The sequence below is a fragment of the Thermobia domestica genome, chromosome 10 (genome assembly GCF_964235325.1).
Source record: "Thermobia domestica chromosome 10, izTheDome1.hap1.1, whole genome shotgun sequence".
NCBI classification, from domain to species: Eukaryota; Metazoa; Arthropoda; class Insecta; order Zygentoma; family Lepismatidae; genus Thermobia; species Thermobia domestica.
In genome coordinates this window covers 201,582,268-201,609,555 of record NC_137463.1, presented here as the reverse complement: position 1 = coordinate 201,609,555, position 27,288 = coordinate 201,582,268, and the positions used below count along the sequence as shown (strand labels likewise).

The 27,288-nt window shown below is 35.6% G+C and overlaps 1 protein-coding gene and 1 non-coding gene across 2 annotated transcripts in view; one reads left to right on the top strand and one right to left on the bottom strand.

Annotated features, from left to right (window-relative positions):
• The window catches only part of LOC145662927 (suppressor of lurcher protein 1-like), a 2,696,516-nt gene that overhangs the window by 478,300 nt on the left and 2,190,928 nt on the right, over positions 1-27,288 (top strand). The window lies entirely within an intron of this gene.
• TRNAR-UCG (transfer RNA arginine (anticodon UCG)) lies at positions 6,832-6,906 on the bottom strand. The gene has a single exon. It is a non-coding gene; the product is annotated as a tRNA-Arg (tRNA).

Sequence of the window (27,288 nt, the reverse complement as noted above, 5' to 3'; positions counted from 1 at the left end):
ATAAATACAATATGTTCAGTAAATAAATACATATTTTGTTCTAGTAGAGTACAAGCTACCAATTAATATTGGTAACTAACAAAGTACGTTTAAGGTTTTATCCATTTTCTCAAAATTTACGCATGATAATACTCATTTAAAGCATGTAATTTTGTTCAACTTGATGCCATTTATCGATTGGTAGATAGAATACAGTTCACTTATCAATTTAATAGAAACACCTAAATCAAGTGCTACACTTACCATATGAATATGGTCTTGGAAAATTCTTCGTCCTCAGAACAGCTCTGATGCAACGTGAAATGGAGTCATAGGTGTCATCCGTGGTAGCAAGATAAATATTATATCATTCTGCGTGTAGTAGTGTATACTCAGTTCCCCGAGAGAACATGAAAATTGAAATCAGTACAGAATTCGTGTCTCCATAACGGACCACAAATGTTCATTTATATTTAAATCCGGGGATTAGACGGGCCCAGAGAGTTGTTCATCTCGATTTTCTTCAAATGACGATACAATAACTCCAGCTGTGCGACAGAACACAATGTCATCCTAGAATAATGTCATTACCCGGAAACAATGTCTGGAGCACAAGATGCACTTGGACCCCGAAAATGGCAACATAATCACAGGCAGAGTCGTGACCGTTAAGAGCAAGCAGAGGACTAATTGAAAATCAGGAATTGCGGCCTACAGAATCACATATCTACCGCCACGTTTCATGCATGGGCAGGGTTATTCTGGAACGTATACTTCTTTGAACACCGCCACACATAAACACGACCCGTGGTTTCAAACAAGATGAATGATAACTAATACGACCATATCACACATTTCTAGTCTATGTTGCATGTTCACGGCACTATTGGCGTCATGCCAAAGCATTATGGTCCGTATCAGCGGTTTCACAGGTGCAACTGGAACATGTATATCCATGTCATGTAATTCGAGTCGGAATGTGAATGTCGACACAGACAGGGGACGCAGTTGCAGGACGGTTCTGAGTGACAGTTGCAGGACGGTTAATCTCGACACGACTTGTCACTGAAAACATTCCTTCGATCACTATTCCTCCTCATCGATGTGACTTCGCCGTGAGTTTTGTAGGCCGTTGTCATCTTGTATATTGTTCCTCCTGACACACCGAATACACTTGCCATTCTCGTCTTGTCTCCCCCAACAATCACAACGGACAACATAACTTTTAGCTACATTAAATTCGATTTTCCGTATTTGAAACGATCGACATGAGTTTTAGCGCCATGAAATTAGTCTTTTTTTCGTATTTTCTCGGAAACTTCATACGATTATTTATTCTCGAGCATCTCGTTTTAGTCAGGTCAATGTGACCTGGGGCATTCAGATAAAGTTCATGTCAAAAAGGGAAAACGAACACTGCCCTTTACAGTTATTTACAATATCAGGAGATGGGTCTTTTAAGCACTGAAAAGAGGTGCAGGCAGAAATGTTAATTATGTAATATGTCCAAAATGATCACAATTCGAATTGAATCTCTTTTGCACTAAACGCCCCATCTATTGATTGGAATTTACATCATTTGTTGGCATTTTTTCTTCATACGTTAAGAGTATCGTGAAATTAATGCTAGAGGAGCAGCACACCGAGTTTTATTCTCGGAGAAAGCACAAATGTTTCGGATTCCACGTTCAGCTGTTGGTCCACGTCTCATATAATCCCAATGCTGAAAGAGACGAGAAACTCCAGTTCAACAACAATAATAATTAAAGCTAAAAATGGTGGGTAAATTAAAGATAGCCACCTGATATAGAATATTTCTAATCGATTGCAATCAAAGTTTATTTGCGACTCATTAAATAAACCAATACGTAGTTTGTCAGGTAATATGCTAGATCATTACATAAGTGCTGAATAAAGTGTAATAGAGACAGGTTTTGGAATCTGCTACTGAAGTTAAAATTAATATTTACTGATTGTAATCTATATACGTAAAGGCTTTTATATGTATCATGTAACTGGTCCTTTATTATTCAGTAAGCAATTTTTTTTGACAATGTTGATAGAAGCTAAGTGATATTACCTATTCGTACTATAAAGTCAAAGTGACATAAATTAAAAACTAATTTCAATTCAATTTGATTCACACTGACGTTACACTCTAGTGTTATTTTTTTCTCTCTTTAGCCTTTAAATATTCAATGTGACGATAGAGAGAAATAGGACAGTTCTTTCTGTTAGCAAATGAAAGGGGTAGCCTTTATACACATACAAAAATCGATTCTTCATACCTTAATTTGCATAATTAACATTCTCTCTTTCTAGCTGTCTTTGTTCTTAAAAAAAAGAAGTGTCCTCTCACCAAGTTTCGATTACACGCTTTCATACAACTCGGAAGAATACGTGGAACTACGTTTTCATTATCTAATGAATCCATAATAATGACACGTAATTATTATTTTTTTTACTCTGATCTCTCTCTATGTATCTCCAGCTCCCTTTTTCGGCTTAATTCGTCGCTATGGATTTTGAAAAGGAAAGCCAAAATGGTTTCTTCTATTCGTTCAAAGTAGTTTTCAGAAATTTATTTCGTATAATATAAGGGGATATATGCAAGAACTGGCCATTGTGGCTAAAGTAATATTGTTAAAATGAGAATGATTTATTAGTCGAACATTCGATAATGGATTCTTTGAAATCTTTTAAGTAATAGATTATTCGAATATGTGAATAAGAGATTCTTCAAACATTCGAGTAATGGATTATTTGGATATTTGATTAATGGATTCTTTAAACATTCAAATAATGGATTCTTTGAATATTCAAATTCGAGTAATGAATTCTTTGAATATTTGAATAATGTATTCTTTGAATATTCGAGTAATGTATTCTTTGGATATTCGAAACGATATTCAGATGAAATTACTTATTGAAAACAAGTATTCAAATTAGCAGTAGAAAAATTATTTAAATAATAAAAATTTGAATAATTCTTGCTGCCCTATGCAATATATATATATATATATATATATATATATATATGCTAATGAAAATTACATAGGCTCAAGGGAAAAGTAATTGGCACTTTTAAACAAGTTAGAAATGTTAAAAAGATTGTAACATTTACATACTAAAAGAAGGGGATTGTTAGAAATTACAATTATTGGACAATTTTAGAGATATTGTTATTTGTAGAATATATTAATGGAATAATTTCAGTCAGATATTTCCTACAGTGTAGAAAAATGGACACCCTGATAAAACAGTAGAGCAACATTCATTAAATGCCAATAACAGTTTAATTTAATCTTTGTTCAGTTAGTAAATTTTATTAACTGAACGAAGAAAGAATGTAATGAAGCTGTTAAAATACTAAAACAATCATTTCACGTAAGCTTCCCATTATTGCTTTATTATTCGAAATAACTACAAGAAGAAAATTAACGTTTCCTAAACTTGAAAATGTTGTGAAACTTTGAGATTATTATGAAATAATAATGAAGAGAGGTTAAAATCGCTAATTATTACTGAGAAAGTTTCATGAACTTTTTCACGGTTTCTTTCCTACAGAAGATATGCCGTCGAGATCCATAAAGATTATGTCGGAAAGAAACCATGAAAAGATTCTTCTGTAACCTGTAAATAAAATTTTTCGTTTGTTTTTGTAGCTACTTGGCAATGGTACCAGAGGCGTCTTTAGCACTGAAAAATTTGTTACCTCAGAGACATTCGTTGAGTTTTGAGATAATAATAATAATAATAATAATAATAATAATAATAATAATAATAATAATAATAATAATAATAATAATAATTAGTTATGGGCAAGTCAGGTGAATACTATGACGCCTCCAATATTAAGAACTGTGCTTGCCAGATTGCAGCTTGTGATACATTACATCTGCGGCTTGGAGCATTGTCCTGTAAAAATACAATGCGCTGTGTCAAACTTTTCCATATTTCTTTGATTTGAGACTTTGACGTACTTTTGGTGTAGCTTAAACTAATCCTTATCTGTCACTGTAGACCAACGTAGTAATCAATAAACATTCCTTCAACATCGCAGAAGACTAAACCCATCCTCCTGTTGTTGGATGAAAATTAATCCTGTGTACGGAACATGTTTTATTATTGGTTAGTATGGATCTTTCACTCCATAGTGTTACCTCATCTCAGGCTCAAAGTAATGAGTCCAAACTTTGTTCACTGTAAGACTACGATGTGACTTCACAAGCGAGATAGCTGAAATTCAGCTCAAATGTAGAGAAGACAATGTAGATTGTACATTTCAAAAGCAAATTGTCCTAAAATGGATGGAACATAGTCAAAAAAAAAAAAAAGAAAGCACATTAACATTAATGCCAATGGAAAATCAACGAAAAAACTGAAGTAGTCCACATATTTCAAAAACTATAATATAGAGATAGCTAATTAGAAACTTATTACAAACACATGATGAAAAGTTTAAAAACGATGTATAGCATGTAAGGTAAATATAGAACATTGTCAAAAGTCAAGTTGTTTGAGTAAAATCAATAATAATGATAAAGTATATACATCTCCTGCGAATTACCTTGGGCTTTCTACGCGGAGGTTACGTGCCTTAAATATCTCAGATCTGGATTTGGAATCTACAGACTCGGTTTAACATAAAATGTGACTTTTGTCATGATCACATGACACAATCTGGTCCTTATGGCAAACCGGATAGGCTTTTTATTAATTACTGAATATGAAGGAGCATCATCCCTGGTGTGTGTATTATGAAATCATAAATCTGCTACGATTTACTGTTGAGCTTTTTCAACGGGAAGTATCGTTATAGACGTTATTAGTAGCTTACTTTCCTATTTTGCTATGTAATATTCTCTTGTTTTACAAATGCACTTATAAGGCGTATTCCAGTCTTCCGACCTATCTATAAAATGTTACCGTAAGTCAATCGCAACGTTGAATATCCAGGATCGACTTGGAAGGCGTGTAGATAGATCAAAGTTTTCGACGTTCCTTGTATTTCTTCTTTGAACCTAACTTTACATGATATTCTTAAAACAATATTGTACTACTTTACTTAGAAGTGATTCTTTGTTTTCGGCTTTTTCCATATTTTACAAATTATACATTGGTCCAATAAATTCCTTGCTTCTCTTCTATTTTTACGTCCTTGCTGAACTTCTTCCATTTATATTTACCGTTTTTGATTCCAAGCTTTTTATCATTGACTTACATTTACAAAAATTTAAGGATTATCTGTCTTGCATTTATCACTAAAAACATTTAGTTCCAAAGAAAAAAGATACTAAATTTTTCGTGTAGCAATAATTTTTAGTTATAAGTGGAATTAGTTAATTATTACTTTATAGCTGGTACAAAATATTATAGATAAGGAGAATAAACAAAGAACTATTTTTTACCATTTCATTGAGAATATTTTGTGCTACCCTGTGGCGCCACTCCAATCATAACTATCGTCGGATGATGATTCATCAAGTCATCTGCATTACCTATAGTTAAATTGCGTTTCTCCGGAAGGTTGATTAAAAGTTGTTGTACCTGAGATACAACTGTGTCGTATAACCTAAGTTATGACACCATATTTTAAGACAAATAGTTTACCCCATTTTTATACATGAACAGTCGATTACGTGAGTAAGGGGGGCTGCGGTGGCTCAGTGGTAGAGCGTTCACATCTGGCGCATGGTTTCCTTGGTTCGATCCCAGCTCGCGCCAAGTGAACTTTGTGGTAGACAGACACCGTGTGAGTGGGTTGTTTCGGGCTACTCCCGTTTCCTCCCACTTTTTATTGCACCAATCCTTCCATCATCATTCACTTGCTTTAATCATCGTATCCTTTAGCCGAACGGCTATAATTGTGGGACGTTAAACTCAAAGGTTTCATTTTTTCTTTATTTGATTAATTTTACAGCGCACTCTGTAAAATCTGCATTAGAATTCCTTATGATTGAATTCTTTCTTATTGAATACAGCATAGAAATATCATTTTGTGTACTTAATTCTCTTCAGAATTGGTTATTCTCTAAGGAAAAGCATTTTATACACTGAGAAAAAATTACGGGTAAAAAGTACGTAAATTCAAGTGATTTTTAGGATCTTTCAGAACAATGACTTTTCAACATTATTGAGAATGTTAATTGTTCTTGTCCGTTCTACATATATTTTCTCCTTACTTTTTCAGATAAAAATGATGACGTCAGAACTTATTAAAGATATGACGTCGTAATTAATAACAGTAATAATGAAGCGACACCATTACCGGTCATTTCAAAACTCAAATGAGAAAAAAATACAAACCAGGAATGTTATATTTCCAGCTGTTGCTAGACATTCACGGAGGCAAACATGGAAATATCACATGAAGAAATGGTAGAAACTCCGTCCTTGACTGCATTTAAATCTGTATGTGAAGCCTTAAGTGTTGTATATTCCAGTTAAATCTGCATTCACTACTGTGAAAATGCCATGACGAAAGGATACGAATACATGCTTTGACTGCATTGTTTTCCTTATGCATAGACTTTCTTCACGTTATAGTAAAATGCTTGCAATGAGTCAGGGACGAAATTAATGAAAGGATTTTTGGATTTTGGATTTAGATTTTTGGGCTTTCGGCATCTAAGGCCATTTAGCCCTTCACGATTTGAGGGATGACGTCCCTCGGCGAGCACACAATCCGGGGAAAGGGAAGGAAGAAAGGATTGAAGAAGGAAGGAAGCAGCCTGGGACCTATAAGTTATGTACCACCCCAGCATTTGCCTGGTATGAATGAGGAAAACCCAGGAAAACCTCATTCAGGATGGCTGGCCTGAAAAAGCGTGTTACACTTTTTCGACCGAGTGACCCCACCGGGAATCGAACCCGGGACCGCTCGCACCGAAGGCGAGAGCGTTAGCGACTACGCTATGCGGGGCCACAATTAATGAAAGGAAGACTAAAATTCAATCGAGCAATGTTTTTTCTCATCTCTTATTTTTACAAGCAGCGGAATAAAGATTGCAGCAAATAGTGCAGGCAAATACTAATAGAATATAGACTCCACTACATAGGATTGAAATATACTCCTCGGAATATGCAAATCGTAAGCAAGCGTTTAGAAGCAAACACCGAGCACTTTTTTTTTAAAGAGACAGGTTTGTTTGAAATCTTTATTGTCATTCAACGTGAGGGTATAAGAAGAACTGCCACTAGAGGGTTTCGCCCTCTCTCTTGGCCTGGGATGTGGGAGCATCAATTATTTTTTATTTCATTTTAGTTGGGTAGTGAGCTGTCAAAGGAAAATTTTTATAAGTAACAATATACAAAAAGCAAAATGTTGCAAACATATATAATCTAATATGTTTGAAATAATAATAATAATAACATAACATTATGAACAGTAATAATATCTAAACTAATACATAAATAGTAGAAGAGAATATGTGCATAAAATAAATAAGAGGTGCAGAGAAAGCAGCAAAATAAATGAATAGTTAAAATATGAGTATACAAAAGTGCTAATGAATATAAGTGCATTGTAAGGGAAGATTGTTATGCTCATGATAATGAATGCAGTGCACATCACATCACAACACAATGAAATAAGTTAGTGAGACGAATGCTGGTTAGTCTTCTGTCTTAGGGCGACTCAAGACTGATGTGAAACATGGGGAAGCCCTTATTAGTGTTGTGGGAGACAGTGCTATAATGGTAAGAGATGAGGAATGTCGTCATGGATGAGCTGTCGTCGGAAAAATCTTGCATGATGATGATCATCTGGAAGTTGTCGAGTATAAATTTAAAGGAGGATGCTGAGAGGTGTATAGCAGTATCGGTACTGAGAGTCTTGTTCCAAGTCTGTGAATATGGTATCGAGAAATATATCTTTATATGAATGAAGACATTTAGCTATATATTTTTGGCGTACGAGAGCTATGTGTTGGACAAGCGGAGGAAAATCAATCTTATTATAAAGGTCATCATTGGGGTACGGTAGTTTTATGCGAAATGCGAGTCTGATAGCATGACGTTCAAGAATTTCTAATTTATTGCAAAACTTCTGCGGAGCAGAGCACCAAGCTATATGACCGAAAGTAAGGACACTACGCATAAAGGCTTTATAAGTAGGTTAGTAATAATTTAGAGTTTAAACCCCAGCCAGTTTCTGGAGTTGGGATATCCACCGCAATTTATCATCGAAAACAATACTTAAATATGTAACAGTTTTAGTAGGTTGTAAATGATGATCGCCAACACGTATCCGTAGCAAATTTGGATTTCGATGAACCCTGCTGCGGCGGTTGGGTGGTAAAATTACTATAGCCTGTGTTTTGTCTCGTTAACAGTGAGTCTCCATTTATCACACCAGTGAAGAAATGCTGTAATTGTAACCTGTAAGTGCACGTTATTTTGCTGGATTGTTTTACCAAGAGTGAGAAAAGCGGTATCATCCGCATATTGGAACAAATATGTATTAGGTGCTGGAGATGGCAAATCCGAGGCATAGAGGATGTAGAGAAGAGGTGATAAGCTTGAACCCTGTGGTACACCGGTGAATGGAAATATAGGATGTGATAGAAAGCCGTTGATGTTCACATAGGCAATACGGTTGAGTATAAACGAATATATAACTCGGAGATAAGTGAGAGGAATTCTTCGATTTAAAGGTTTCTAAAATAAGATGTAATGCCAAGAAAACACCGAGCGCACCGTCTTACGAGCATATCAGAAATAATAATTAGCTACTGGCTGTGAGAATTTGCATGGTTTTATTTTTTGAAAGAAGCAAAGATTTGCGCAGTATATTTGCCTTTATACCAAGTAACAAATAACGTTATATGTTTCCTGTATGCCCAATCAGTCTCAATAATAGTTTTGTAAACGTATGAATTGTCGGATTTAAGTTATATGATAATAGTACTCCCATCTGTTTTCTATATCTGTTATTCTTGTGTCCAAGACAAAAACATCCTGGTTTTGTCATATAGTGGAGAATTATGGGTGATGGAAAGTTTACGTTTCTTTTTTCCCCCATCTATTATAACCGTAGTAATGCGTTACTGTCTGTATGGTAATATTAAAGTAACATGACAATACAGACTTTAATACCAAACAACTGTATGATTACATAGAATTTCAAGACTCTTTTCCATTACTTACTGTATATTACTCGTTGTAAATGTATTTATATCCATTTTCTGGGATATATAATTAGGGGCGTCATTTCAGACTTCGCTTGAGGGGGGCAAGAGCACCACCAACGTAAGACTTTCACGTTTTATACTATTATATTAGGAGACAATCGATTAAAGTATATGTATTCTTCAAACTCTTGGGGAGGGCAATTGCCCCCTCCTGCCCCCCTTAAATGACGCCCCTGTATATAACATTGTAATTACTTTCTATCATACCTTTAAGTACGTACTTTATTTGTTGCACTTTCCTAGTGAAAGGTCAGTTGTACATAGAAATTGTACGTAATCATGTTTTCCTTAGACTATATTTTAATAGTAATGATACAACGATTCAACCATTTCGAAGATATACGGCCAGTTTCACCAACCCCAGTGAAATACCTCTTTAATGTTTTCATTTAACGTATGTTATGTAGTTTTAAGGGCACGTTATGTAAAAATATTATCCAAACATAAAATATCTGTTACTGTAACTTACGTTAGATAACCATGAAAATTATATAACTGCATAATTTTCTCATAGAAGTTCTGCATTCTCATTAGCTAATTCAGCGGAAGTTAACTTCATTTGTGTACGTCAAAATTCCTTAATAAATCATATTAGCTTATTTAAATTGTAATTCTTATAGTAGTTTAAACAGTCACAAAACTTTGACTAAAAATTGGAACACAAAATGTCAAAGTTAATGAGGTGCACATCTCGTTTCTCCTTTTCCTTGTTATTATTAAACTGGATATTTGTCAACATTTTAAGCGCAACCAGAAAGCCGTGTTAACTTTACAGAGAGTTTAACGCAGCATCAGGCCTAATCATTAATCTTGAAACAAAAATCATTCGTGAAATCAAGTTAAAACAATTTGTCACATGTTAAATGATATAACGAAAGTTGGAGAAATTGACTAATAGACTGAATTGTGAATTATGTCTGTACAGAAATAGAATGAGATTTTTAACTTGAGACTCTTATTAAACACATTACCAAAATTTAAATTACCTACAATCTCTTCCTGACTATGGTCTCTTCGATAAAGTTACCTAGAAGTATGGATTTGTGTACAGGGGAAATAAACAAATATTCTGTTTATATACAAAACTAGTTGAAATACCCGGCGTTGCATGGATAAATCACCTTTATCTACAATATTTGAAAATAAAGGAGTAGAGCAAATAAAGAAAGGCAATACTTTCGGCGTAGCCCCTTCCAGAAAGTAACGAACTGAGGAGAATAAATAACAACAAGTAACATCGCCTGCGTTGCTATTGTCAAACTAAAGAATTGAGTTAAATAAAAATGCACGAGCAACGCCTTGGACTTTGCCCCTATCAATTCCAAGACAACCAAAAACTAGTGTGCGTGGAGAAAAGGTGATACACACCGCAGAACCGTATATTCCAGAACCCAACCGAATAGAAGTAGTAACCGCTATAAAGAAATTAAAGAAACACAAATCTCCGGGTGTAAATGAAATTCCGGCTGAGTTAATTTTAGCTGGAGGCGAAAAATTGTGGAACAAGATACACAAACTCATTCTCCTTATCTAGAACAAGGAAGAATTGCCACAAGAGTGGAAAGAATCAATTATTGTTCCAATTTACAAAGAAAGGCGACAAAACTGACTGTAATAATTATCGAGGTATTTCTCTTCTGTCAACATCCTATAAAATCCTCCCAAATATTCTGTTAGCAAGACTGACCCCTTACGCAGATGAAATTATTGGAGATTATCAGTGCGGATTTAGACGAAATCGATCAAATATCGACCAAATATTTACCATTCTCCAAATACTCGAAAAAAAGTGAGAATACAATACCCCGGTACATCAATTATTTATTGATTTTAGAAAGTCGTACGACTCGGTAAGGAGAGAAACATTATACAACGTTCTTACAGAACCTGGAATACCGAGAAAGCTAATTAGATTAATTAAGATATGTTTAAATGAATCCCCAAGGAGATTTGTTGTCGCCATTATTATTTAACTTCGTTTTGGAATACGCTATAAGGAAAATCAAAGATAGCAACCAGGGTCTACAGTTGAACGGTATTCACCAGGTTATGGCATATGCTGATGATGTAAATTTAATAGAAGATGATAGGAGAACCATAGAAAGAAATGCAGAGATCTTATTAAACGCTTGCAGGGAAATGGGTTTAGAAGTAAATGCAGAGAAAACTAAATACATGGAAGTGCGTCGGGACCGGAATACAGCAAATTATGGATGCGTTAAAATATTAAATTATCCTTTTGATAAAGTGGATACTTTCAAATATCTAGGAACAATATCAACAGAGGAAAAACGTATTCACGAAGAAATTAAATGTCGACTAAAAGCAGGGAATTCGTGTTACTATGCGGTTCAAAATATCTTGTCGTCGCGAATTCTGTCGAGGAATTTGAAGCTTAAAACATACAAAACGATAATTATGCCTGTTGTTCTGTATGGCTGCGAAACATGGTCACTTACTCTGAGGGAAGAACATAGACTGAAAGTATTTGAGAACAAGATCCTAAGACGAATATTCGGACCCAAGAGGAACGGGAGTGGGGAATGGCGGAAACTTCATAACGAGGAACTACATAATTTATATGGTCTACCCAACATTGTTAGGGTCGTTAAGTCTAGGAGGCTTAGATGGGCGGGTCATGTAGCTAGAATGAAAGCGTTTCTACTTTCTTCCAAAGTCTTGACTGGAAGACCAATCGGAAAACGACCATTAGGAAGACCTAGGCGCAGATGGGAGGACAATATTAAGATGGATCTCACAGAGATTGGAATAGAAAGTAGAAACTGGATGCAGTTAGCTAAGGATAGAAGTCAGTGGAGAGCTTTAGTGAACGCGGCATTGAACCTCCGGTTTCCATAGGCCATAGAGTTAGTTAGTTGGTTAGTTAGTAATATCGATCATTTTGGACATTTTATTTTACACCACCTTTCACCCCTACTCCATAATGATATGGCTGAACTTGGACTTGGACGGCATTGAGGCTGTCACTATTCATATCAGCGACCCAGAAAAGTATGGATTCGACACTAATATCGGTCGTTTTGATTATTTTTACATTTCACCTTCTATGATTGTCTTAGCCCCTTAGTGCATTTTTCTAGATTGTAAGTCATATGTACATGTTAACTTGTTTAAAAAAATAGTTTACATACCGTGTTTCATTTTCCTAACACGAATAATTCGTGAGATATATATTTTTTTAAACATAAATTTTAAACCACTTCTTTCCTTATGCTTCTCTCCCTTAGAATACTAACCTAAAAGTTCTTTATAGCCTGGGTCAAGATTCTAGCCTCTTCAATAAAATTACCTTGAAGTATACGAAGTCTATTTTGTTAATTTGTATGCCATTTAAAGAAGCAAACACAAATTCATTTTAATATATAAGATGGGAACTCCATGGCTCACAGTGGTGAAGCGGTTACCTCTGGTGTGGAGGTCTGTGGTTTGATTCCCGGCTAAGTAAGTTTGAGGTAGACAACATCGCGTTCCTGGGTTTTCTCATGGTATTCTCATTTCTTCTCACATTTTATTTCAGTAATTCATCCCTCATCATTCACCTCCATTATTCGTTTCCCTTAACCAAAATGGCAAAATCGTAGAATTTAAACTGAAAAATTTCATTTCATTATATATACAGATGGTGATCAGAAAAATGAAAACACCTCTAGTTGGCAACACGTCAGATGTTTGGGTTGGCAGTGGTGTCGTGGCGCCCGCAACGCCGGACCGCTGGTGGTGGTGTGTTAGGTCGGTCTCCATACTACGTCAGGCGCAGTGGAACAGCAGTGTCCAGTGGCTGCAGCAGACGGAGGTAGTGTAAAATGGGAGACCTTTCAGATTTTCAAAGAGGGCAAATTGTTGGTGCGCGGTTATGTGGAGTGAGTGTGACGGCAGTGGCTATTGTGTTAGGTGTGTCGCGTGGGACAGTGTCGAAGGTGATGACGGCCTACACAACACACGGGAAAACCACATCGGGGAAGCGGAACAGTGGGCGGAAGAAGATCATGAGTGACAGGTCACGCCGGGTATTAAAGTGCAGTGTCACGCAGAACCGTCGTGCAACTGCGGAGCAAGTGACGGAGGAACTCAATCAGCACCTCCCCCACCCTGTTTCGTCAATCACAGTCCGCCGCGAATTACATGATATGAACTTACGGGGTCGTGTTGCACGGGCCAAACCGCTCATCAGGGACCATAACGCTTTCGCACGACGCAAATGGTGCCGCGACCATGCAACTTGGACCGTTGAGGACTGGCAACGTGTGATATGGTTGGATGAGTCATCCTTCACCCTATTCCCAACCACGAGCCGTGTTTATGTGTGGAGAACGCCCAAAGAAGCTTATGGTCTGCAGTGTCTCCGCCCAACTGTGAAACATGGCGGCTCGGTGATGCTGTGGGCCGCAATAACATGGTTTTCATTGAGTCCTGTGGTCACACTTGGCGGACGAATCACTGCCAACGATTATGTCGCAATTTTAGGAGACCACTTGCATCCTATGGTCCGGATATTGTTTTCGGACAATGACGCCATCTTCCAGGATGATAATACACCCATTCCCTCAGCTGGCGTTGTTGCAGCGTGGTTTGAGGAATATCGGGATGAAGTTCAACAACTCCCCTGGCCCGCCCAATCCCCAGATCTCAACATAATTGAACATCTGTGGTCTGTCTTGGAAACACGACTCCGGCGACGATTTCCACCTCCATCCTCTCTCACAGAACTGGCCGATGCCCTGCACGAGGAATGGTGTAAAATTCCACTTGCTACCATTCACGACCTCTATGCCTCCATCCTACGTCGCATGAAGGCTGTTCTGAAGGCGAAAGGTGGCCCGACACCATATTAATCTGGTAAGCTGCAATTTCGTTCAGGTGTTTTCATTTTTCTGATCACCATCTGTATATATATATATATATATATATATATATATATATATATATATATATATATATATATGTGTGTGTGTGGTCAAAATTTATATGGGGAAAAATAAATTTAGGAATTTCTTTGGACTAACCCCCTAAAATGGTTCCATATGGGATCAAATTAAGCCAGGAGAAAAATTAGATCCATGGAATTATTTTAAATGGTGCCCCAAACGACCTAAAGTTTTGAATGCGTTTACAACAAATAGTATATGGAGAAAAGCTGGAATAAACACTTGTAATTCAGAAACGGCTCAAGGGAATGAAAAGATATCTTGGATAATGGAACTAGAGGAAGAGACCAACCTAATCTTGTATAGCGTTATAATGGCGGCCATCTTGAAGTCCGACATCTTGAATTCAGGTCAACATTTTTAAACTGGAAGGGGGTCATATGACATATCTTTTTGATGTAGCATTTCACCAGATGCAAACTCTGGTATTATTTTCAAGTTACCTACATTCGTGTAAGAGTTATATGAAAACCAAAATGCTTCATGTAATGTTATTTTATTTTCGTTATGGAACATAGATTTGTAAGAATTTTTGAAGTCTTTTACATACACTGAAACAAACTGCTTGTTTCGCTTTGAACTACAAATAAGTTTTTCCATCAAGATGATTCATAGACCATTATGAGGAAAAACAAAAATTATATCTTGGAAAAAATTGAAATATCCCTTATTTATGTAGTAGCTTTTTCGTAAGTTATGAATCTTATTTGCTACATAGTTCCCTTTGCCGCATATAGGAAAAGATTGTCTGTGGGCATTCACTATCTGCAAAAGAAACTGTTTCTGATCCTTATTTTTCGTAAGAACGTTGTTGTATTCTTCTATTAGTTACACTCCCATTTCTGCTGCACCGTTTGTTACGTGGATGAAATTAATTATTCTCTTTCGTTGAAGATAGTCATTGTTATTTGGCCATGAAGTCGGATCACACTCAAGAAACCTTTTCGGTATTTTAAATCTCTCGAGGAAAATTTGTGTGTTTGTTGTAACAAAATCACTGATTTCTCTTTTCACAAGAATTTTTATGGTATCATCTCTTGCGTCAAGCGTCTTTGCTGCTTCACGGTTTCCCCTTATAGTTTTAATTCTTTCAACCATTTTTTTTGTTTTTCCATTATGGTAACTCCATCATCAAAAAACTCCAATGCTACGTGTTCCTCCGTCAAGTACCAGAGTTGGCGTGAAAATGTAGAAAGAGCCACTTCAGATAATTCAGCATCTATTTGTCTTTAACTATACAAACCTTTCAAAAATTGTAGGTGTTGTAATGGTGAATGGGATGCTTAATCACATTTAAGCCAAGTGTGAACATACAGTCGTATCAGAAAGTGCATACTCTCCGAAGACCCGTTTCTATTTGCTTCGTTAAACCAAATTGTTGGCGAAAGAGAAATAGTTTTAAATAGTAGATTCCTTTCCCATCCACCTTACATGTTGAATTGCTCCAGGCAAAGATAAGAAAACTCCTTAAGGAGGTATGCCACCCAAGAAAATGATGGTCAGTTCTAAAAATTCTCTGTAATCTTCTCTGCAGTGTCCTGCTTCTACAAGTTTGATAGCAAAGTTCAACACTTCATTTCTTACATCGGAAATATTGTTTGTTACTTCTTCATCATCAATCCCTGGAATAAAGTTAGTGCAATCTATTCTAGACCACTCGTTCTTAAAACATTTCAATAGGAGAACGTCCGATCCAGATGCAAACGAAACACAACACTTATCAAATACACATTTTAAAACTAATTCATAAATGTGGTGTTTACAAAGAAGGTATAGAAGGTTATTTTTGAGCTACTGCTCTAGCAGAGTGCAAGGACCGTTGACATGACCCATATTGCAGGGAGTAGTGTCACTCCTGCACCAACTTTACCAAGTTCAATTCTTCAAGCGAATGTACTATAGTAGAAGCAGCATGTTCTTCTCTTGATGATGACAAAATGGGAACACCAATTAGCCTCTCAAAAGACCATCTAATGTAATAATTATTGATAATCTGTCGGCAGTCTCCTTGCCAGTCAAATTCGGTAGTAGTTTTCCGTTCCAATGCACAACTAACGCACTTGATGCACTCTGAAATTGTTTCTTGTGGTTCTGTGCAACTTCGCTACGGGTTTTCTCTCAGCATCGGTGAATGGAAGACCTATTTATTACTAGTTCCTCTACATTAAGGCCTAATGCTTCTGCCGTCGCTGTCAGAATATGTATTGCTACTCTATCAGTGACCTTCTGTCGATCTTTGAGCAGCAGCATCAGTCTTTGAGTACTAAATTAGTTTTTCCCCCTTTTACATTTCTTGGACGGTGCGGGCACACACGTATCCGTATTTACATGTTCTCTAACATTCACAACTGGGTTTTCCTCTTTATTACTTGAACTGCTCCATATTTTTTGGTGGATAAAGTTCAAACTAATCATTTTCAGAAGTGCATTCCTCTTTCGCGTTCCTCTTTCTTTTGAAGCCGTGCATATCCCTTTCGTTCTTTTCACGCCAAACTCATGTTTTTACTTTTAGTCGTGTAAGAATTATTACCTCTGAAAAGGAGAAATCATTTCACAGGTAATAATTCTTATATAACTAAAGATATCTTTAATATAGTGCCAGATTTGTGCTTATGGTAAAACGATACCTGAAAACAATATATCACATGACCCTCTTTCTATTTGAAAATTTTGACCTGAATCCAAGATGGCAGATTTCAAGATGACAGCAATGACAGCACTATACAAAATTAAGTATGTTTCTTCCTCTATTTCTATTATCCAGGGTATCTTTGCATTACCTTTAGCCGTTTCTGAATTACATGAGTTTATTCCAGATTTTCCCATATACTAACTATGTACTGTAATCGAATTCAAAATTTTAGGTCGCTTGGGGTTCCATTTAATATTATTCAAAGAAGCTATTTTTTCTCTTGGCTTAATTTAGTCCCATATGGATCCATTTTAGGGGCTGAGACCAGACCGATCTGAAAATTGATATGGACCACTCTAATAGATATATATATATAATATACCAAACATAAACCACTCTTCCTTTTTGTGCCCCTCCTGCTTCTTTAGGATAATGCAATATACCCTCCACGTGCACATCCATAATACGTGCACGCTGTAAACAATAACAACGGTAGAAGACTCTTTAATCAGTATGTGACCCAGAAAGGAGCACTAGTTCCACCAAAAGGTTAAAAGAAGCTGCAGAACACCTATCCGGATCAGTCTCCGTTAGAACTGATCACCCATAACTTTTTTTTCTTATTCTAATGTGTGCTTGAGAAACTTTCCAACCTTTCCAGGTGTTGTGCGCTGGATAGATCCTTATCTTACTTTCTGCGGCTGCTGTGGTCTACAGAGATCCTCATACCTTCTGCAGCTGCTGTGGGCTAGAGAAACTTCCCAATCATATCCGGCTACTATGGGTTAGAGAGATCCTACTATTTCCTTTTCCGGCTGCTGTGGGCTAGAGAGTTCCTTCTACCTTTCCTGGCTGCTGTAGGTCAGAGAACCACTTCACCCTCTCCAGCTGCTGTGAGCTAAAGAGACCCTTATACTTTCATCAGCTGGTGTGTGCTAAAGAAGCTAACCAACCTTCACTAAGTACTGTGTGCTAGAGAGATCCTTATATTACCGTTTTAGGCTGCTGTAGGCTAGAAAGATCTTTATACCTTCTCTGGCTGCTGTAGTCTAGAGAACAACTACACGCTCTCCGGCTATTGTGGGATCCTTACTTCTCTGCTGCTGCGGGTCAGGGCATCCTTTCCTACTCAACCAACCTTCAAATACTGCGCGGGCTAGAGTCCCTAAGACACTTGTTTATTAAATCCAATACGATTATTATGAGACATGCAAAAATATCTTATTGATCTCGTTTGTAAGAAACCGTAACATACGTGACTATTTACATTATTCATACATTTTGTAATAAAGAAGGTAAGGAAAAGTATACCCGAGTATCGTTGACCCTACCAAACCTTCCTACAGAATGTAAGAAAATATGCTTAAAAAATTAAATATTGCACAATCTATTTCAGATTATGGCATCTTCGAAGCAGTTACTTAGAAGTACGTCAAAGAAACAGCGTAGATTTGTAAACTACCTATTTCTCTTTGAATCTCCCATTGTAACGAAACACTCTTAATCCCCTTTCTTTCAGAATGACCACCCCGGGGCCAAAATCCTGAAAGAATAAGCGAACAGCACACATCTAACCTTCTAAATACAAACCTGCCCACCGGGGAAATAATCCTGAAAAAAAAAGTGGGAAGAGTTTTCGCCGGTACTGTATTAAAAGTCCGCGTAGCGCACCCAGATAATGTATATGTATCACTCTCATTTTTAAATATACAAAATTCAAGCAAAAAATCTAAGTTGTTTAAGGAAGTTGCTTAGCAATGACAAACCTACTATTTCAAATTAACAAGGATAAACAATTTATTATAAATAAAGAAAAAATAAAAAATCCAAAAAAATAATAATACACAAAATATTAACAATAGGATAATAATAAAAAAATCCTACAATTCCTGATGGAAAAACAGCCTAGAATACATTTTTGTCAAAAGCGCCATTCCAAGATGGCCTACAGCAACCTCCAATTTTCTCATCTTTAAGTAGTCAAATTTTTAATTAGCAAAATCATACACTTGCTCGTGTCTAAATATGTCAATCCTTAAATAATCGTTTTTCAAATACATTTGAGTATACTCACAGAAGATTTCACTGAAAAAATTTTCACCATTTTTCACAAAAAACAATAATTTAATTTAACAAAGTGTAAAGAACAAACACTACGTACCTTAAACAGTGACCAACTCACGATCTACGTCAGTTGATCCATGGCTTCCATTCGGGGTTCGAAACCAACCAATCACAATCCGGATTCTAAATCACGAGGGCCTCGTCATTTTACATTACCAGCTGGTACCAGATCTTCGAATATATTTTCTCAAATCATTACACACGTGTTTGAGACCAGAAAGGGTGGATGGAAGAGGTAAAGGGAGAATAAGGTCGTATGTCTCCATAAAACAAAAGATGGCGCATCTACTTCCTAATAAATCCATAATGATAAGTTACCTACTTATATATACATACATCACAAAAATCCGCATTACATATTAGTGACAATCCATGTCTTCACACCTTTTCCACCAGATCCCTCATGGTTATATGGATAGCGTACGCGCTTTTGGCATGGAAGACTCGGGTTAGTTTCTCGTGTGGTTCGGATTCTACATTAATAGGCCCACCTTGTAAATAGTCTCGTTTTTGAACCGAACGCTATACTGAAATACAATTCAATCCAGTCCTCCTCTTCTTACTTTAGGATATGCGTCAAGAGATTTTAAATAACCTACGGTCTCTTCCAATCTATGGACTCTTCGATGCAGTGCTCAGAATTATGCCCAACTATAGTCCGCGTCAACCGAATTGGGGTCTGGCGTCAGCCAACAAGCTCGCAGTGCGCGGTTATCAAACCTTCAAAGACGAATCTAATCATATAAGATTGTCCACAAATACGAAGAAAACAATTACAAATGATAAGATTCATCCATCATATAACAGTTTGGATTTGTATACCGGACAGAAAAGCAAGTAAGCGTTTATTTCCATATGTAAGGCTAACAGAAGTGCATGACTTCGCATGAGGAGAATAATCTTTACGCAGCACAATATTTAAAAATAATAATAATAAAAGAAACTGAATAGCGTGATTAACGTAGACCAGTGTCTAGCCGTTACCCGTCAGTTCCAGTCCGACTGACATGAGCGTTTAGCTCTGGCAAAAATAACGAAGTGGTATAGAATAAATAACGGCAAGCAATGCCTTCGGCGTTGCTCCTGTCAATTCACGGGTCAGATGATATGCACGTTCTTGACTAAATTTGAACTTAAATGCCATTGATACTGTTACTGTTAAAGACGCAGAAAGTTATGGTTTATACAATAATCTTGGTCACTTTGGACATTTTATTTTTCACCCCGTCTCGTGCTGATGAAGTTGGACGTAGACGGTATTGGGATTTATCTCAGCGGCCCTAAAAACTATTCATTCGACATTAATATCGGTCTTTTTCGATTATTTTAACGTTGCCTTCAAACACCTCCAGGGATGTCTTATTTCCACAGTATTTTTTCCAGATTGTAAGTTATGTACATGTATGTCAACTTGCTTTTAGAAATGTATTTGTATACCGAGTTTCATCTTCCTAATTCGTAAGATAATCTATTCCTTACATGATTTTAAACCAGTCTTTCCATTTCAAGCATCCTTCGAATATGAACCAAAGAGATGTACTACCATGAGCAAAATAAATGACGCGTCTCTTTATTCTGAAGTTTTTTGAAAATATCCCCATTTTCTTTATATGTTCGAAATTTCGGAAGGTTTCCCCAGCAGGACAGGTTAATAACAAACCCGTTTTTAATATTTGTGTTAGATATTAGCTTAAAATAAATAAATTAGAAGCAAAAAACATTAAATCGACAGAAATCTCGAGAATTACCAACTCTGCTAAAGTGGAAAATTTTCAAGAACGCGAGGGAATTCTGCAGTTCAACACGAAGCAGTGACATCTATGTCATTGAGAGAGACGTGGATTAGATCTACAAACGAAACTTTTAACGAAACATTTCTAATGTGTCTTATTACATGCATTATCATCGAACTCCAAATATATGAATCTATGCTAAGTATTAACGTATAGATAGAGCAAATAATGGAAATTACCTATGGAAAAAGACGAATTCTTAGCACAATCGTAATGAAAAATCGTCTTTACCGTAGAACAGGTTCAGTTCACGTAAGAAAACAAGTAGCTCAGTTGGTTAAAGCAACTAGTCTGTATGCCGAAGGTATTGGGTTCGAACCCCATGGAAGTGCCGTTGTAATTTTTATTACTGTGGTTATTTTATTTATTTTTTATGTGAGAAAAAATCAAATTGTAACATATGTGTAAAACTCATGACGATACCAAAAAAAAAATGCCGTTCTCGCACTTGCATTAGTGTCTCTAATTTTTGTTTGCAAACAGTTTCGTAATAATTTCCCCTGTGCTCACTACTCACTACATGCTCACTGGTGCATAACGAATGTTTTCCAGTAAATGTTAATTCTAATTTGGAGAATTTTATAAAGTTTCACAATGTTTCTCGCTTGATAGTCTTCTATCTACTTTTTTGGACACTTTGATAACAGATTTCCCTATTAAATGTTTAATTTCCCCTATATATATTTAATTACAGAAAAGTTTTACATGTATTTGTCTTAAATTGAAATTGTTTTGAATTTACCACATGAGGTAAGTAGCCCGAAGGAGGAGAACTGAAGTAACTGATATTTTACGTAAACGCAACCTATTGTAGAATTATTATGCTTCTTCAGCACATAATCTTTACGTTGGTCAGACAGAGAAAAACCCTGTTTTTCCTCTCCTATGACCACTCCTCTTAAAGCTTTACATGTAATGATTCGTGTCACATAATTTCGGCTCTCCAAAGACATTTATTATTATTATTATTATGAAAATGAAATGAAATCTTTGAGTTTTACGTCCCACGTTTATGCCGGTTAGGCTAAACGAGACGGTGATGATGAGTAATGAATGAAATGGTGGAATGAAGAAAGTGGGAGGAAATGGGAGAACCCCGAGAAAACCCACGCACACGGTGTTTGTCCACCACAAAGTTCACTTGCCAATATTATTATTATTATTATTATTATTATTATTATTATTATTATTATTATTATTATTATTACTGAATATACCACCCTTACATAATGTAACTTTAGATATCTTGGTTTAAGTTCTTTCTTTAGTAATAATTTGAGCAACCATGTAACAAAATTTAAAATGTATGAGGGGGCACGAAGTTTTATTTCCCCCCCCCCTCTCTTTTCAGCACCGTCCCAACAGAAAGTATATAATTTCTGACAAGCAGAGTAGACAAAATGAATAAGAAATATATTTAAAGTAACCTTTCCTCCTTCGTGAATGGAATATCACGTAACATTTTTTTATTCTACTGAAGACGACCCTAGGCCGTTATGGTTAGGTAACAAAAGTTGCTGTGACCAACTGAGTTTCGATTTCTTGCGCGAAAGAAGTCTGTTATATTACGAGGCATGCTTTTCATTAGCAAAACTGTTCGAAGTAATACGAACATGGCTCAAGAACAGAGACGGAACTGAATTACCACTCGATTGACCTTGAGGCCAAATCACCAGAGTAGCTATAAACGTAAGTTCAGCATGCATTTCTGTGGAGTTCTGTTCAGTATTCCTATCTGCCAATCACGCTTGTTTGTAAGAGTAATATTTTACAAACCTAACCTTTCGATAGAGCACAATAGCGAAAGAATAAAAGGGAAGGAATTCTTGCCCTTGTGAACGTTGGATACCACCATGTGCAATAAAACTGTCGCGTCTCCTTGAAGTGATATTTTATCGAAAATAACTCTTTTCCCTTTATATATCCGAAGTTTTCGAGGGTTTCAAAATGAGGAAACGTTACTGACAAACAAGGACGCATTTAGGGGTGGGTACAGGGGGTCCGGACCCCCTCTGAAATCCCAACTTTTCTGTAAATTTAGCCTAATTATTGGGATTATCTTTTAAAATTTTATTATAATTTATCCTAATATTGAAGTCGGGCCCCTTCCGAAATAAATTACTGTATACGTGCCTGCTGACAATTTTCAATATATTCGTTAAATAATAAAGTAAAATAATTAAATTAGGAGCAAAAAGCTTCAACACGGGCTAACTTTTGTCCACTGCCAATATTGTTAGAAGGGATATTAATAGCAAAAACTGCTAGTCAATGCTGAACCTTGAAACTTCACCCCGAACAGCAAGCCTATTATTGAGAACTACATATGAAACATTTTATCAAAACTTATCTAGCTTTTATCTGGCATGAAATTATTATTTACACTAAAATGCACTATCCTAAAATGTGTATCTAAACATTGCTCTGCGTATCTACGAAGCAATGAAAATTTTTTATCGAAATATTTGGGCAGGAAACTCTAACAGCCAGCCATTTTATTTAAATCGTAATAAACCCTGTAACCGTGCGTTAACGTGAAGACAAAGCTTGGTCCATTGGTAATGTGTTGGAAGAATGAAAACTCAATGTTCGTAGGTTCGAATTTATCCACTCACCAGAACATTTTATTCTTATGTGTAACGATGAAATAAGAAAGAAAACATATATAACCGTTAAGACAAAACTTCAACCAAGTCTGAAGAGAACAATACTAAAATAGTAACACAATGACGTCAACCAAGAATTATTTCATGTAGCGTTTGGACGAAATTACAACTGTCAACAATTGCAAAAGTAAAAACAGGCTGATAGGCGTAATGTAGTCTAGACTTCTGAATGCATTTACTTCCTCAAAACTTCCGTCTCGTCATTGGTATGCCGTTAGTCATGGTAAAACCTTTCAATTGGAAGTGAAATGACAAACTAAAACAGTTTTAAATCAATAAATGTCTATGTGTAAAAGTAGGTGTCTCTTATCTGTAGTTCTGAGTTCCTTTTACTTTGAAGTGACAAATGAGAGAAGTATGGTGATCGAAAAAAAAATCAAATTTGAGATTTCAACGAATTTACACGTATTATAGCCCCTAATACCGAAAAAGTTATTTTTTGATACATGTCCATCTGTTCGTCTTCCGTTCGCTACACTTTTGTGTGCACTCGCCTAGAGGCCAACCGTTCAACTTATCTGCACCAAATTTTAGTTTAAGATTTTTATAGTATTTCCTATAGTTTCTTTTATTTCCCTCCTACTCCCAAAACAAGGGTAGTTTCCTGTACGATGAAAATAGAAAAAATATATTTTCTAATAACTGGCTCTAACGATCTTGTTTTCTTTCTTTTTTCATAGATCAATATTTAATTAGCAACCCAATTTAATGGTATAAGGCATTTATCTGAGAAAAATCTACAAGGGGTAGTTTATACTTAGGGGTGAGTTTTTTCTCAGTGATTTTCTCAAAATGGACTCAAGTGTTTTCGTTCATATTTCATAAATAAATATTTCATTAATAAATTAACAATATGGCATAAATAACTCGTTTGTCCTAAAAAAATGCGAGGGGTAGTTTATTCTTGGTGGAGTGTGTTGTCTGGGTGATTTTCTCAAAAATGACTCAAAAGAGTTTATTCGTATTTCAAAAATACATATTTCGTTAATAACCGAACAATATGGCAAAACTCGTTTGTCCTGAAAAAAAAATATACGAGGGGTAATTTACTCTTGGGGGTGTTTTTCCTCCACGGTTTTCTCTAAAATGAATCAAGCAATTTTGTTCGTACTCAGAAATAAATATTTCATTAAAAACCTAATAATATGGAATAACTCGCTTGCCCTGAAAGAATCCTCAAGAGATAGTTTATTCGGGGATTATTTTTCCCTCACGATTTTCTCAAAACTTACGTGGACAATTTTATTGATAATTCATAAATAAATATTTCATTAATAACCCTATATTTTAGTATAAGTCATTTCTATGAAAAACAATTACGACGGATAGATTATTTTGGGGGTCAAGGTTTTTCCCAACAATTTTCTCGAACGACAGGCGATTTTGTTCAAATTTCGCAAATAAATATTTCATTAATAAGCAAAAGTATATCTTAACTCATTGTTCGAAACAATTCACAAGAGGTAGGTTACTCCTGACGTGTTCTTTTTGAACGACTTTCTCGAAAATGACTCATTTGATTTTTTCATATTTCATAAACAATTATTGTATTAATTGCTCTATTATATGTCTAATGAAAATGTGCTCAAAGTGTGAGTTAGTTTTGTAGTGTGGATTTTCTTCAATCGAAGTTTTTTATTCGATAATCTGACATTCGATGTATTTGAATAATACGATTTTTTTTTTCGTATTATCCAAATACACACTTCAGTAACAACTGCGGCCTAACACAGTTAAGAAATTGAATTGAAAAAGTTTAGTGCGGTGGCCCTGTAATTGAATATTTTTTGGTAAACACCCTAGCTTTTTGTGGTAAACTCAGGCTTTTCTTTTTCGAGCGACAAAAGAGAGAAGAAAATATGGTGATTGTGAAAATAGTATATCAAATTCAGATTTCGACGGATTTACATACTTCATGGCTTCTACATACCGGAAATGTGATTTTTCGATACCCGTCCTTCCGGTCCGTCCGTTCGGTACACTTTTCTGTGCACTCGCCTAGAGGCCATACCGTTCAACGTATCTACACCAAATTTTAAACTTAGGGTTTACATAGTATTCCTACAGGAGATTTTCCCATTTTTTTCCTACCGCCTAAAATAAGTGTGGTTTACTAACAGCCGAAAATCGAAAAAAGCTATTTTCTCCAAAATGGTTTTAACAATTTTGTTTATTTTTCATTAATCAATATTTAATTAACAACCCTATATTGCAGTATCAGATATTTCTCTTAGAAAAATTTACGAGGGGTAGTTTATTCTTGGAGGTGACTTTTTTTCGACGATGTTCTCAGAAAGGACACTGGCAAATTTTGTACACACTTCATAAACAAATATTTAACCTTGCAGCATGGTATAAGTCAATTGACCTGTAGTAGCTTATTCTTGGAGTTGAATTTATTTCCAGTGAGTTTCTCAAACACGACCAGTTGGCAACACTGTATCTCGACAACGAAGCTGAACTCGAAAACTGCAAGAGGGCTATTTGTCTCCTTTTGATGTCAGGAATCATCTCCCGAAGTTTGTGGACATCTTTCAGGTTCACCCTTAATGAAGCTTCTTTTCGAAAAGTTAACTATTAACTTTAGACATTGTTTATTTTTTTTTTTTAATCACAAATGCCGTTATTAATTTTAAGGCAGAGAGCTACTTCTGAGAGAATAGATCTTGAAAAATAATTTTAAAACTTAGACTTTTGTTTTTGAGACATTCCAGACAAGACGAGACATTTTATTTATTTATTTATTTATTTATTTATTTATTTTGCACCTATTACAGGGCATAAACCCCAATTACAATAGGCTTCCAAAAAGTGGAATATAAAAATTTCGTAAATAGAACAAAAATACATAGATTCATACAAAATAAGTAAATAAAAGTTACAATAAGAGAAAAGAAAAGGAGAGAATTCCATACCTTCTTTACAAGTTATCTCCATTAACATGGGATTTCATAATCCAAAATAATAATATAAATACATACATTCACATGCACATACATACATACATACACACACACAAACACACACACACACACACACACACACACACACACACACACACACACATACACATATATAGATTCATACAAACATACATAGACACACACATATATACATATATATATACATGTATACATATAAGTACACATGCATACATACACATACAAACATACATACATATACATAGAGTATTTCTAAGAAGAACAGAGAATGTGTTAATCTATACTAAAACTAAATGAAATCATAATGATTAACTAGTGAGTCTAGGATATTGTACGCAAAAATTCATATAAATGTAAAACCTAAAAAGAAAACATCATATTGTTTATTACCCTTGGAACCACCAGGACATTTCATTATAAAACAATAACATCATCTATTCAAGGGTTGCAGAGTCAATATTCTATTTGTTTCATTAAACTGGACCAAATTTGATAATTTTCTTTACTATGTTGATATACATGAGAAAAGGCATCGCAAAATCTACATCTGTATTCATTTTTATAATATTATTATATCTTTTACATAATCTAATTACAGGAGAATTTGAATGAGCTACTGAATATGATCTTTTACAGCAAAACGGAGGTCTCATTCGTAGAGATTTGTTGTTCATATTAAAATAAAACAATTTGAGAAACTCTGGATTATCGATTATTCCATTTACAGACTTATGGAGGAAAACAAGTTCCATAAAATGCCTCCTATCACTCAAAGATATGAAGTCAAACCTTTTTAGCAACTCTGAATAAGATACATTTTCTTTGTACGATGATCTTTTATATGTTTTATAGTACAAGTATCTCAAAAATTTATTTTGTACTCTTTCAATTTTCTTATTGATAGACTTATAGAAAGGTGTCCAAATTATAGATGCATACTCCAACTTACTACGAATGAGACTATTGAATAAAATCTTAAGCGCTTGCATATTTGTAAATTCTTTCGTACTTC